Below are 15,784 nucleotides of genomic sequence, written 5' to 3'. Positions count from 1 at the left end.
TTATCGTTTAATACCTATTGATTGACCTTGATTCTGTGTTTCTAAACAGGTGGCAAATCTCTTCAAAAATATATACAAATAAATAAATAAATAGAGCATTTTTAAACTTTTTTGATTGACACCTAAATCGTATGTATGTATATTGAAGGTTTCAATTAAATCACTAATTAATTTTTGTTTAATTTTTTGAGCAGGTGGCAACCTTCTTCCATAATATTTTAGAAATGAAGCTTACTGAAACCTTTCTCGATAGACAGCCATATTAAAATTTGTAATACGACTTTTTATGAAGTCCATTTGGAGTTTCTAAAAAGGTGGCAACCCTCTTCAAAAATATTTTCGATATAAAGCTTTCTTAAACTTCTCTCGTTGGATACCTATGTACATGTATAGATAAAATATTTAAACAAAATTGTTAATTACATTGATTCTGAATTTCTAAAAAGGTTGCCACCCCCTTTAAATTTTTTTTCGCAATAGCGCTCTTTTAAACCTCCCCGTTTCATACGCATTTTAAAATATTTGGTTTTAAACTGTTTAATTAATTTGATTTTAACTTTTTGAACAAGTGGCAACCCTCCTCGTTGCAGAACCCTTTTCTTTTGACACCGACATTGTTGTAATATTCTATCTAACTTATTTATTAAATGATTTTAACTTTTAGAAGGGTGGCAACTGTCTTAAAAAAATACCCTATATCTTAATCCAAATACTCTTTTTAGTACGCTTTCAACTTTTTGTTGAATAAAATGTATTATTTTCTTATATTGCAGGCCAATAAGTAAGGTCGTTTCTCCGTACCCTACGTTAGGTCTGGGCCTCGAACAGCATTTCATCAAATAACCAAACAGTAAAGGGTAAGTGTATTTGACTGTACTAGTAGCATACTTTTATGAATTAGCTTTTTAAATTTTTTTTATATAAATGTTCTTAAATGAACTAAATCTTTCGTGGCCAATGCCCGATATTCACAGAGAATGTGTTCTAAAGTGTGCTCGTCTTCAAAGCAGAAGCAACACTATGACTCTAGGGTCACACCAATTCGGCGCATAAAAAAGCGTAATCGGTCGTGGCCGCTTCTTTCTACTGACTGCGTTCCAAGCATGCGGTATAGCCATTTTATAAACATTGAGTTCTGACCCCTTTCTCTAACAATAAGTCCTCTGCAAGCCCACACGGCACGCGTGGCTTCAGCGGGAGTTTTATCAAGCCATGAGCTTCAAATAACCCCATTTTTTAGCGTAATCCCATGATATTTGATCTCTTTAGGGTATTCAAGCTCCTTATAAGAGTGACTGAACCCAGGTTTTTGTTTATGCCTTGTTGTTGAAAATAGCCCTCACTGCCACACCACTTTCAAACTAAACGAAGAAATGCACTCTCAAGTGATGCACACAACCGAGGAACCGAAACTGGAGAACCGGGTCCTTTCGAGATCCAACCGGTCTGGTTCTTACGAGAACCGAGCAGAAACTAGATGCCAAAAGAACCGAAAAACTGTTCTGGAAGAACCGAGCCTCGATTCCAAAAGTACTGAAAAGGGTTCCGAAAGAACCAAAGCTCGATTCCAAAAGAACCGAGAAACTGCTCCGGAAGAACCGAAACTCGATTCCAAAAGAACCGAAACTCGATTCCAAAAGAACCGAAAAACGGCTCCAAAAGAACCGAAAAACGGCTCCAGAAGATTCCAATAAAACCCAAAAACGGTTCCGGAAGAAGAGAAACTCGATTCCAAAAGAACCAAAAAGTGGCTCCAAAAGAACCGGAAAATTACCTCAGAATAACCGAAAAAATAAGTAAAAAAGAACTGAAGAGTCATCGCAAAAGAACCGCACACATCCTGCATAAGCGAAAGTCGCTCACGAAGGGCACATTGGACTATGGGTAAAAAATACTCGGAACCGCACCTCACAAGCACTCTCAACGATCCAGACAGTACTGCCGAATTCTCCTGCGTACCCAACGGCATCGTAACTGGTCGGTCGAATGATTGATTAAGAGGTGGTCTACCACGAAAGATTTAAGCAAGGGAGAAAGGTCTCCTTTGCTGTGGGCAGCCTCTGTTGGCTTTACTCTTCACGCTTGAAACCACTGCGCTCCCTACACATCGCAATTTCGATCTGAAGGATAGACAAACAGGTGCGGTTTTCTTCTTAAAGAGAATGGAGAAGATACCACGTTGTTGATAAGGAAGTTATATCACTTTATAATAGGAAAGCTCGCGTGAGTCACTTCACTCTAAACGCCCATAAATACTAAGTGGGAGTCACTTACAAATGCGCCAATACCCAAACATCCGAGTATTATATATTAACTTGTAAATATTTGTGCAACTATGCCGAAAATGTGCAACATAGCATATATATAGCATGCAGTATTTTCTTTATATTTATTTTGGTTAACTTTGCCGGCTAGTCCCATTCGTTTTTTGGTTGCTGAGGTTAGCGTTGGCTCAGCTACCGCTTTTCTTTTGGCCTGTCCGCTTACCACACGGAGCCAGAAAGAGCGGTGGCCAACCACAGTTTGCAGTTTGAAGTTTGCTGTTTGCATTGCCTGCAGCTTCTTGACTTGGTGACCTAAATATTTTGTTGCTCTGCAGCCAGAACACATCTACTCCCAGTACGCCCATCCAGCAGCAAGCAGTGCGTATTAGCACGCTTTTCTGCAAATATTTTTCATACAAGAAGCCGCCCAACTTTTATCCACCAGTTTAGAAACATACAGATTTCCTCGCCTTTATTCTTGTTTTTTCTTGTCGCTGCTTCTCAACTCTTTTACTTTAATAAAAATATTCTAAGCCAGTTTTGTTATACTCCACTAACTGTTGAGCACATCGACACTACTCTGCATTGCCTGCATGTCTATCAGTCACGTCTCTGTGGTAGCCAGCCGCAACTGGTCCTGACTTCGGCTTCATCGTACGCATTTCCGTTTGAATTTGGGTTGTTACTGTTGACGTTGTCATTAACATTGCATGCAAATGTGTAGCAAAAATCTCTGCCAACTACATTTATTTTTCATTTATTTTTCATGGTTGCCAACTTTTTTTTTTAATTTCCTCCACTTCCAGTGTGTGTACACAACTTTTTGTGTTTGTGTGCGAAAGCGGGTGTCAGTACATCTTTACCCTTGCATCGGCAATCAAGTGGCTGTCAGAGAGTTTTTTCTTCTTGTTGGCAGGACGTCGATTGTGGTCATATACATATGTAAAGAGAAAAAATAATATTTATTTGAGAAAAACAAGTTTAAATTAGTTAATCTAGGGCAATATTTCCATGCGGTAGAGAAAATTGTGCAACTTTTTAAGAGCAGGCTTCCAAAGTTCCCTAAAATTCCAAATGAACTAAACTGGAAAGTAAAAGTACAATTTCTCTATGTTTTCTTGGTCCAGCAGTAGTGCTGCAGCTGTAGTCGTTCCAATTCCCTTGTTAATGATCACTTTTTCGTGCCGTTTTATCATACCTTATGCAAAACTTTCGTAAGGCTTTATATGAAGCACGAACTCTGATCGCTTGAGTCTGGTGTGCTTCATTCTGCATTCGCTACTTGTTAGCTCTGATCGTTGGAGTGAAACTCCTTTGGACTACATTAGAAGACTCGGATGTCCTGCGTTTCGTCGTCAGAGTTTTGCCTCTCCTGTCTTTTCTACGGTCTGTTCGACTTTATTCTTTCGTCCTTCTGACGTTCATTTGAGACTCTGCGAAGCTGCTGGCTAGAAGTTTTGTTTACTGCTTTGAGTTTGCCTTAGAAAACACTGCAGAAATCCGGAAACCGAAAATTTAGATTCAAGAATAGCTCCATCCATGGTCCGTGGCCTTAGAATCAAGAAATAGGTTCAAGACTAGCTCTTTTCCTACTCGCCCCTTATAGTGATCCTTGACAGAAAATAACTCCTCAGAGCGAAAGACGATACTGTATAGCACTTAAAGGTTTGAGGGAGATATTTCCCAATTATGGACTGCCCCAACCTCGTGTTACTTAAGCGGAAAATCTAGCTCCACTGCATTTCTGCTTTAGTTCCCAATATAAGCCTGCATATTGAAAACTAAGTAAAACCTTTAAAGCCATTGCCGGCGTTGAAGTTAAAGCCACTGTGATCATCGTACACGCTTCCCTCAGAACCTTAGTTAGCTGCTTGCTTTTTCTAAGATACGCAACAACTCAGCCTTTCCCAGATTCCAACTTGGCGTATTTCGCATCGAGACTTGAGCTTCTACACGTAAAAAACCAACTGGATCAGGAGATGAAAGTTAATCGCCACGGACAACATCGTTTTTTTGCCCACTGGGCTTCGAAGCATTTGGAGCAGGATCCCAATTTTGGCCGAAAAATTATCTAAAGCGACGGATTATGGCAATATTCTCAAACAATCAGATGAGGTTCACCGGAGGGATTCTCAAAAAGTTACCGTTTGGTGTGGATTTTGGTTACGAGGCGTCGTTAGTCCTTTACTTTTCTGAAAACTGTCAGCGGCAGAAAACCATCTTACTTGGCAGTTCTCTCTTTCGAGAGAACCTCGTCCAATAGTGTGGTTCCCTTTGCCCAATACATTTAATTTCAATACATACCTGGTAGCTTCCTGAACCACAGGTGGTAGTTTCACTAACTTTATACGATGTCGACCAATCGTTATTGCCTCCTGAAATATCTTCGAAGACCGGGTTTTAAATTAAATGGCTAACTCTCCGCTCTTTCCAGCTTCTTCACTACCTATAGAACAATAAATAGGTCCTCGCCGGCTGCATTGGAGGCAAGGACATAGAAGGTTTGACAACCAGGCTTGTCCGATTTGACCCTGGCAGATGTTTCTGTAGGAGGTTTTAAAGTACCGGGTCTTTGGCAATAAGCTGAATTGTACCACTGTGGTCCGCCCCTTAAACAAATTTTTTTTAGAAAGAAAAATATATATATTCGCTTTTTCACCTATTTTTTCTTAACTAATTTAATTTTGTTTTAATTTTTAGATGTTATGCTTTAAAAACAAGAATATTTTTATTTAATAAATATTTTTTTCTTTTTCTGGTTTTATTTTCTTTTAGTTCTTATGTTTTTAACTTGATTTGATTTTTAGAAACGTGTTTTATTTATTTTTTTCTTTTTTGTATGTAATTTGTTTTTCTGTTGGTAATTTTATTTTGTTTTTTAAAATTAAGATTGTATTTTTTATAAAGAAAAATATATGTTTTTGTTTCATTGTTTTTTGCGGATCTTTTTTATCTTTTGTCTTTTAAAAATTTTTGCCTGCACAACTCACCCACACCACCTTGATCTTCAAGCAAGAATTAACTTATGGCATTTGCTAAATACAAATTTTTAGGAAATTAATGAAATTTCGCTAGTGAATCCATAGAAGGGGTAAGCGTTAATCTCAAGGAGAGCTTAAGTGAAACTTTACTGCAGCAATTTTGGCGTTAAACTGCAATGCAGTTGTTTGCTGTGCTCTCCCAGCCGCTACTGTTTTTGTTAGTGTTGCTGTACTTGCAGTTGCAGTTTGTTTACGTCGCATAGCAACAGTAAGTTGGCATTTAATTTTCAGAATTCGACGATTCATTATGCCAAGGCATTGCAAGGCCCTGTGCATGGGTTGGTGTTTATACTGACGCTTTTGGCGCACAAGCAAACTGATAAAAAAATTGAAGAAGTAAATACATACTAACAAAAATACAAATCGTTGCCATCGCGATAATTTGGCTTAGCGCCAATAAGGTTAAGTTAAGTTTGTTTGCGCGAAGGCTGACTGAACTCTGGAGATGGCAATAAATTCACGTAAAGCGATTTGACTAAATTATGTATTTCAATAGGAAGCGGGTGATTATAAGGTGTTTGTTGTTGTTGCCCAACGTAGACGGAGCTAAGGAGATTAAATGAAAATTAAATTAAATAATAGAAACTCAGAAGAGAATGAAAAAAGAAGAAATAGTAGCAATAACAAGCACCCGCATTGCTGTATCTCAGGCAATGACTTCACAAGAACTGCGAAATGTTGTATGGAAAAAGTAAAATAAAATCTAAAAGTAATTACATTTTTAATGATACTTCTGAGATCGCCAGCAGTTGTGAAGAAATTCATATATTTTTTTTTAATGCCTGGAAGTCAAATATCTTAGAGCGCCCAACAATTCACTAATTCGCTACAAATGGGCTTCAAAGAACAATTATGGCAAGAAAATAAAATCAAGACTGAGAAAACACCAGCGTCACTTTATTTGTTTTAAGTGCTTTACGTTGAAACACTAAAAATCACAAATAAGTAGCTAAACAATATTTGACTTTTTTTGTTATTTGATTTTTGTGCCTAACTGTGAATCTTAGTGCCACGTATCACCAGCCAGCGCACAGTGCCTTATGGGCCAGCAGCTCATCAAAAGTTTTTTTTTTTTTTAAATTATAAAATTTTTTCTATAGGGGGGTTGTTTTTGTTGTTGTAGCAGCAGTACTCAACCCCCCCGGGGTTTCGTCAAGGGTCGTCTTTGTCCTCTGACTCGACAAGCCTGAGGCCGAGAAAGCGGGCAGCGTCTATAGGCGCGGTCCATAGTGCTTCTGGTGTCAGGGTCGTGGGGTTAGAGGCGCATGCGAAGAGGTGTTGGGTGTTGTGTGGACCTTGCCCGCATACAGGGCATGTGTCTGCCACTTCTGGGTTCAGCCGGGAGAGATAGCTGCGGCACCACCCAGAACTGAGTTGTGCTAGGGTGCACCTGGTCTCTCTTGGCAGTTCGGCTTCGTCGATGTTGATGGGTGGCGGTCGACCACCTAGAACGATGTTGTCGTTTCTGCTGCTAAGACTCGACCTGACTGCATCGGTGTGTAGGTGGTTAAGCGCCGCTCTGTATTTCTGTGCGTCGAATGGGTGGTCTACGCACGGCTCGACGTCGGGTTTCCAGTCGTGCAGGTGACGTCTGACATGTCGGGGAGGCGGTTCATTTCGAGGCAGGGCGTTATTGGGGTGATTTCCACGGTAACATCCCACGAGGAACTGCTTCGATAGCAACGTGTTGTGCTCTTTCACCGCCAGCATCTGACTTTCTTGGTGGAGGTGATGCTCGGACGACATGAGATGGCAACCTGTAGCCGTGCGTAGAGCTGCATTCTGGCAAGTTTGTAAGTTTCTCCACTGCGTTTCGCTGGTACCCGCCGTCCACACTGGCGCTGCGTAGTTTGCCACCGACCCACAGTGCCGCGACTCCATACAAATGATGGACAAAAATAGAAGGAGTGGTCAGAATTGGCTGAAACTTCACACCTAGAAGTATTATGCCCCTCTAATTTCAAAAATGAAATCGGTTTTTCTGTACCGGTTACTCATTTCGAGAAAACCGAGTTTTTCTTGCATTTTTATATGAAAATAGTCATTGTGGACATGTGTTGATATAAGTGGAAGGAGGCATCAGAATGGGCTGAAACTTTACACCTGAAAGGACTATATCACCGCAATTTAAGAAAAAAAAAAACGTTTTTCAGCATCTGTTACCATTTAATTTAAAAAAATTTTTTTTTACAATTTTATAAAAAGGTAAAATAACTCATAATCATCGTAGACATATGTTTATAAAAACCGAAATAGTATTCAGAACTTGTTGAAACTTTACACCTAAAAGGACTAAGCCATGCTTATTTCAAAAATGAAATCGATTTTTCGGTACCGGGCACCCATTAAAAAAAAAGATTTTTTTTTTACATTACTATATGAAAGACAAATGAGGCATAATCATTGCTGATTGTGGTGTTTACGAAAACCGGAAGGAGTCGTCAGAATTTATTGAAACTTTACATCTGAAGTGTCTATATTACTCTAATTTTAAGAAAGTAATCGGTTTTTTTGTAACGGGTACCCATTAAAAAAACACCGAGTTTTTGCACATGATTATTTAAAAATGAAATATGGCATATCATTGTTGCTAAGTGTTCAGAAAAATAGTCTTAATAGTCAAAATTCGTCTAAACTTTACTTCCTAAGTGAATACATTATGGTAATTTGAAAAATTAAGTCGGTTTTCCTTACATGTTAACCTTTAGAAAAAAAAATTCTTTTGATTTCATTTAAAATAAAGCATAGTCACTGTTAAGTAAGTAAGTAATAATAACTGTTATATGGTAATAACATATAATATGTTAATAAAAACCGAACTAGTTGTTATAATCACTCAGTTTCAGTGTCCTCAGAAGAGGAGGAAGTGATCACTCATTCAAATGATTCCATGCTTTTGTCTGCTTCGTCACTTTCAACAATGTATTTATTAAAGCTGAGATCAGAACCCTTTAAATATTTGTTTCTCTGTTTTATATTTCTTTTAAATGCAACTAATGGATCTGACGATAATATCAAACGAGTCATTAAATCCGTATTGCTTTGTAGTCTTCCAGTTTTTCGAGAACGATTAAGCCGATATTTTCTTATGTTTTTGTGTGAACATTCTAAGGCTTCTTCTGATAATGAACCTGATAAAATAGGTGGAAATACAGAATAAGAAAATAAATGAAAACATAGCTTTAAAATCATTACCTATTGGTAAATCAAAGTATTTAATAACATCACGTCCACGTACTAAAACTTTATGCACTGAACTTGGCATGTTATACCAACCATAATTTCTAAGGTATAACTCTCTTGTTTCGTTCAACAAAACACTAAACTCTTGGGTTTTTATTTGTTTTCCACAAGAGAGGACTCTTAGCACCAGAGAAAAATTCATGAAATTTTAAACTCGCGTTGAGCTACATTTTCCACTAATAGTAAAACGTTGAAATTTTTGCACACGTAATGTAATTAGTTAGGTGAACAAAATTATAAAAAGACTCAATCAAAAAAAAAAATATATAAAAAAATTGGACCTCCATGATGTGCATACATTTGTACTATCATTTTCGCAAGCTGTTTGCTGCTTAAGCAAAATAGTACTCTTTATGCAGATGAAGAGTAATAGGTATGTTATTTATTTTTATTTGCTTTTGGTTCGCCTTTCGTCTAATCATTGGTTAACATATTATTTGTAAACTGGTGTCATTGCTCTATATATATATATATATATATGTATATATATATATATGTAAATCTTCGTATACCTTTGTTTTTGGCTCCCATACCGTGATGCATATTTAAGTATTTTAATTAGCTGATAATTTTTTTCATTTCAAAGCACCCTGTACCTCTTAATTTTTTTTTTTTGGCACTTTTAGCTTTAATTCAATACCTTATTTTTGAAAAGCGAACCAAAATTTTAGATCTTAGGGCATTCAGAAAAAGTATTGTAAATATAGATCAGCTAAAATAATACCAAAAAAAAAGGCATTTAGTCACTTTTTCAAAATTGAAAATTTTCAAATATTGGAAAAAGTTGGAAGAGATTTCGATTGTTTCTGTTAGTAGAAGGTCCAAACTACCATAACCAAAAAAAAAATTTCACGAACTTTCAAGATGTTTTTTTTTTTTTGTCTCCAAAGTTTACCAATTTTCGGATTTTGGTATGTTTAATCATATACTTATTTATTAATAAAAAAAAAATATTTGTATAAATTTTTTTCCATGAACCATGCATTTCTTGGTTTGTCGCATATATCTTTATCAAAGTGCAAAAGTTGATCTTGCTAGGAATAAAAATGTATTTTTAACAAATTTTTAACTGCGACCACTTTTATGTGCGAATCGCCGAAATGAAATGGTATGTAGAAAATAGGTGTACTTTGAGGGGGTGTGTGAGGCTGAAAGTTGTTTTTATCACAAAATAACTTATGAACTTCTCTTAGTTGGAGATTTAGCTGTAACTTGACATCAAGACATCTAAGTTTCAAGACAGTCGATTTTTGTATTTTTGTCCACCTTCGCGGCACTGTGCGACCGGCCGATTGCTTTATACGTGGTGCGCAGGGTTTCTTTGTCGGCTCCCCAAGTGCTGCCGGCTAGTGACTTGAGGACTTTGTTCCTAGCTCGCATCCTTTCGCAGGTGGCTGAGGCGTGCGCAGAAAAGGAGAATAGGCTGTCGAACGTGACTCCCAGGATTTTTGGGTGGTTGACCGTCGGTATTTTGTTGCCATCGACGTAAACGTCCAGCTCTAGCCTAACTTCCTTTGTCCAGGTGGTGAACAGTGTGGCGGTGGATTTCGCGGCAGAGATGGTGAGGCTCCTGGCAGTGAAGAAATTTGCAAGATCGGTGAGATAGTCGCTGATTTTCCCGCATAGGCTGTCAATGTTGGGGCCCGTCGCCATAATCGTGCAATCATCGGCGTAGCTCACCAAGTTAACTCCTGCTGGCGGCGGAGGGAGTTTCGCCATGTAGAGATTGAACAGTGTCGGGGAGAGTACGCCGCCTTGGGGTGACCCCCTGTTTAATCCTACGCGGCTTGGACTTGGCGTTTCGGAATTCGACCGATGATTGGCGTCCACACAGATAGCTGGTTATCCACCGCTTCGTCCGATCCGGAAGCGACGAGTCCAGGACGTCTTGGCAGAGGGTCGCGTGGTTTACCGTGTCGAAGGCCTTCGACAGGTCCACCGCGACTAGGACCGTCCTATCACAGGGTCGACGTTGGTTCAGACCCTCGCTTATCTGTGTGGTGATGGCGTTTAATGCCAAAGATGGTCGGTTCTACGTTACCGGATTGACTCGGAGCACCACCTCCGACCAAGGACCATTACCCCAGCAGAAACCCCCCCATTTTTTCTATAGGGGGGTTTTCGGGCTCGCTGATAACGAATCTCGTTGTGGAACTTACAGACAAAGAAGAAGAAATATGAAATACTTAAAAAAAAATCCATACAAAAAAAAATTAAAGAAATTTTACAAAAGTTAAAAATTTTAAGAAATTAAAAAATATAGCCCTGCAAACTCGGCAATACTACGGCCAGTGGTCGTCACTTAAAGCGGGCGCTTTGACAGCCGTATAGCTCACAATATTATATGAGTATTTTTCTGCATAATATTGAACAGTTACCTTAACCTTAAGTTTCCAATTTCAGTCTAAGGTTAGGTTAGGTTAGGAAGGCGCGAACGAATGACTCGTACTTTCATTTTAAAACAGATTTGCCCATTGTGAATGCTCTCTGTGAGTGCCAGGAGGAGGCACATCCTTCTAACCGAGGTTAATCCATACTGTCAGTATAGAGTCTGTCAAATCATTTACGCTCCCATTTACGATGTGTGCTCCCAGTTTATCTCGAAAACTTCCATGCATGTACCACGCTGCTAGACCCTTCTTTGCTCTTTCGTCTACGTTGTGTCTCCATGTAAATTTGGAGTGAAGGATAATACCTAAGTATTCCACCTCGGACGAAAAGTTCTGATCAGATTTGGTAAGGAGAATTCCGAAATTTTGTTTTCCTTGTAAACAAAGCAAGTTCGGTTATAGAAGAGTTAACTCCTAGCCCATTTTGTTTTGCCCAATTGGAAACACTACCCTGTGCCGATTCCATTAGATCACTAATTGTTGGCAAGAATTTGCCGGAAATTAGTCACCAAACCATCAGCGTAGGAAAATACCTTCGTTCACCTAACTATAAAGCTTTCTAATAGTTAATTCAGCACCTAGATCTACAGCAGGGGCGATAAGTCCTTTCTCTGAGGAGTTCCCCTTGTTGTTCTTCTAATCACGCACCCTATGCCTACAGATGAGTTGATTACTTTGCTTTTAAACATCGATTCCATTCACGCAGATTTCCAGGGCCCTATTAATTGCCTCTCCAGGGACCTATTAGTTGCTTTCGTTTTGACGTTGTTGAAAGGCCCCTCAATATCTAAACAGCTGGCTAAGGTGTATTCCCTGTATTCCAGTGACTTTGCAATAGTAGCGACCACTTCGTGAAGAGCGCTATTGACTGAGCTGCCCTTACGATAGGTTTGCTGGGCTATGTAGCCTTAATCTTAACCTTAAACTCAATCATCATCCTAATCATAATCGCAATATTAATCTTAATTTTATGCTTAAGAGCTAAATTATAAATTGTATCTGTACCTAAGAGATAAATTAATAGTTTAGAGAACAACACGTGGCAAAACCTACTAGGTGGAGCCCAGGATTGAGTACATCCGACTGGAACGAATGTGCGAGCCTAGTGCTCAAACCGCCACTCGACGAAATATTTGACGGTCGGACCGGGGGATCGGTACTTGGTCGGTAGGAGTTTTCGTGTGTGTTAAATACCACTTGACCAGTCGATGCTTCCTCCTCGTAAAAAAAAATTTATGTATGCATGTCGTAGATGGCGTAGATGAAAAAAAAACAACTTTACGTAGAAATGGTGTAGAATTCTTATATTTTTCTATCAGAAAACGCTGTTTCCCTACAAGAGATTTCCAACAATAATACCCAATTATTTACTTAACCATTTTTTCAAAGTAACTATAATTTATAGGTCCGCCAAAAATCTCGAAAAATGCAATGCCAATAAAACCAATCAAAAATCGTTAGTATTAAAAAATGGTTCAATAAAAAATTGGATATAATTATTGTAATACTATGTCTCCATTGTGAGATTTAATGAAGATTTAGCCCTCTGACGAGATTTGACGTTAAATCTTTTGAGATTTACCATATAAAATTAAATCTCGAAAGGCAGTAGATTTAAGTTAAATATTCGTCAAATCTTCAATAATATTGATCAATAAGTACAATTTGTTGGATGTGGCAACCACAAATTCACATGCCATAAGTCAAATGACATTTGTGTTTTCAATATACAGTTGAGGACATTGAAATCTAACTTATCATAAAAACATGAATTTTCGTATTTTTAGGGATTTTTATATTTTTGTTAGTTTGGGAGGAAAATTAGTAATACATATTTACATAACTTTGGTTGTAATAAATTAAGAAAATATTATTTTAAAAACTAAAAATTTAGAGAAATGTTTTATAGTAATATCATGCAGAGTCTTCTCCGCTTCCTGTAAGTCATTTACATGCTGCGACAAAAAATTTATAAATTTCGGTAATGGTTCTGCTTCGATAACATTGCACCGAACATCCTCTAGAACTCAGTTCGTATTCATGATATGCCAAAGGTCCACGATTGGATTTTCGGTTCCCTCCTATGAATAAGAGAGTTCTACAAAAATTTTTCTTTCCGCAAATGTTTTTTTGCCGTTTTGATAATTTTTCTTAAATTCGGGAAAATGATTCGGAATATGGTACCATTCTTTACACTTTTCAAACTATATATTATACATACCTATTTACCACGAATAAGAAGCCAATAATATTCAGAATTCATATAATGAAATTACGCTTGGTACCTTCCTTTTATCTGTCTGTATATCAATGTCCGCAACTGTATTTATAAAATCATACATAAGCAAACGTCAAATATTTAAAAATGTGAACGTCAAACATATCTCGTTGTGGTAATGGATACGGTTGTGATTTAGCAACTGGATTTATTAAATCTTAATGGCTAAATCTCTCAATGGAGACATAGTATAAGTCTCCTGAAGAGATTTCCGATCGAAAAATGCTGATTTTCAAGAATTCTATACCATTTCTACGAAAAGTTGTTTTTTTTCGCCATATAAAATACATGGAAAACTTTGAGCACTTTGAGCGACCTCTATATATTTTTTGATTTCAAAATAAAAAAGCGCTGTTAAAATAGAGGTATACCTTTTTTCGATATAGAACAATCCTAGGAGGTGAGAGCATTAAAATTCAAGCTTTACTTTTTTACCACCCTAATGTACATAAATAAGTCTAGAGTCTGTATGTAAATGCTCCGTTTCACTGTTTGCAAAAAAGTAAAAACCACATTTCTGAAGCTGAGCATTGCTTAGATGTACATGTGCATTAGGGTGGAGCAAAACAAAAATTTATTTTCCGATTTCGAAATTCGAATAATGTGGAAATGTCGCGGAACATTATCAAATTGTCCCGCGTTAAAACGTTTTGGGATCAGTTAATATTAACGAACGTTCTAACAACTAGTTATAAGAGTATTAGAATTTCGAAATAGACAAACTGGTTTCATTCGCTCCACCCTAATGTACATACATACATAAATTTGTGAACATACATATGATTGTATATGCATGTGTAAATTTGTCTGTAATTTTAGCCACTTTTTGCTTTCGCAAAATGTTGATTGTGCTTTTTTGCGCATCGACTACACCTTGACATTCAAAGGGAAGCAAAGAAATGAGGAAATGAAAGAAATACAGACATGTGTGTAACAAAATAAATGTTTAATAAACAAAGTACATTTATACAACTGCAGATATACACGTACATACCTACATATTTATATATGTATATATGTATATAAAAAAATATTTATGCTTTAGTGAAGAGGGTACTCTTACACAAAATATTGCATTACTCATACCAAAAAAAATCTAACAGAGCCCAGTAGGAAAATCGTCGCCGCAGAGAGTCGAATGATTAGGGGCAAAACATTTATGCGCGGGTGCAGCAAGAAGAAGAAGAATATACATATGAGTAGTCCACTTGCAAAGTGCGCTATGTAAAATTTTTTCGATTATTAGTTTTTGGTGGATTACGTACCAGTATTTAAAGTAATTTCATGTCCACTAACAACACAGTGCAAAATCTTTTTATATTCTGAAAAAATAGCATAAAATGTTAACTCTTCTTCCAAAAGTCGCTATCATAATTATTTATAAACTTTCAAAAGTATCTATCTTCTGTTGAACCTAGAAAACTGCTTTAGGTCGTATAGACTGTTAATGTTATCTTATGTCATGGTATGTTATGTTACAATTTTATAAGGCTCTTATTTATCCAAATATGCAGGTAATAATAAAAAAGATTCAATTTAAATGTTACTTGTTGTCGTAGTCGTTTTTTCAAATTTATGGCTTTCTATTATAAAATCACATAACGCTGTTTGCAAGTGGACTACTCACATATCTAAGTACATAATTTAAGAAGAGCTCTTTACTTTCCACCATAAATCTTTAATGCATCTACGTTCACTCATAGTGTATATATGTACATATGTATGTATATCTACTTACTCTTTTTTATATATGAATAAGTATATCCGTGCACACAGCTCTAGTTGCTTTGCTGTCATATGCATCTCAAAGATTTTCCGTATATTTGCTCATTTATGTATATTTTCTTAATAAGATCTTATTACTTACCTGCAGGTATGCATGCAAATACGCCTGCATTCACCTGTAAACATACTCTCAGCTACATACCTAAATATTTACTAGGTTTAACATATTCATACCATTTTATAGCTGCTGTTCTTTTCATTCCTTGCACACTTACTCAAATATCTTCAAGCATACTTTCGCATGTATCTCATGCAAGTCTCAGTTTCATTTTACTTACAATGGCGATATTTAACGTACTTTTCTTAAGCTATTGAAATACCGTTTTCGAAGAAATTCCTGGTGTGAATCTAAGCGTTTAGCTCTTTTCATTTTTAGCTCTAAATATTTGTTTTGCTTTCAAAACTCACTTTTTGTAAAACATAAACTAGTAGATTTTTCTTGGCGTTTTATGTTCAACTATGTAGCTGGATTATGAGCAAGAATTTAATGGAAACTTAATGCCAAAAATATCTTCCGTTGTTTATTCTTGGATGCTGAATCAAATACCCTTTCTGCCGGAACAACATCATCACCCATACCATAAGTCTAAGCAGGTGCAATTGTTGTATTTTTATTGCGTTCATGTCATTCGAAAGCTTACCACACGAACAAGTCCACAGATTCTACGTTGAATAAATCTTTTGAAAGCTTCCCCATCTTTGCTCCGCATCGTCTTCATCTCTGCGCTATTAAATAACGATTGATATGATGAGGGATTTGTAGAGCGTGATTTTTTTTTGACA

The 15,784-nt window shown here is 37.1% G+C and overlaps 1 protein-coding gene across 3 annotated transcripts in view; it reads left to right on the top strand.

Annotated features, from left to right (window-relative positions):
* The first annotated feature begins 785 nt into the window (after nt 1-785).
* LOC118744786 (putative polypeptide N-acetylgalactosaminyltransferase 9) overlaps nt 786-15,784 on the top strand; it is a 438,912-nt gene continuing 423,913 nt past the window's right edge. For 2 of the 3 annotated variants that reach the window (XM_036478107.1, XM_036478109.1), the window contains exon 1: nt 788-857. The gene's annotated coding sequence lies outside the window, so the exon portion shown is untranslated. Of the gene's footprint in view, nt 858-15,784 lie in introns of all 3 variants that reach the window. The other variant, XM_036478111.1, reaches the window with a different exon arrangement.

This window comes from Rhagoletis pomonella, unplaced genomic scaffold (assembly GCF_013731165.1).
Source record: "Rhagoletis pomonella isolate Grant_MI unplaced genomic scaffold, Rhpom_1.0 Rhpom_scaffold_00008, whole genome shotgun sequence".
In the NCBI taxonomy this organism is placed as follows: domain Eukaryota; kingdom Metazoa; phylum Arthropoda; class Insecta; order Diptera; family Tephritidae; genus Rhagoletis; species Rhagoletis pomonella.
This window is presented reverse-complemented; position numbering and strand designations above follow the sequence as displayed.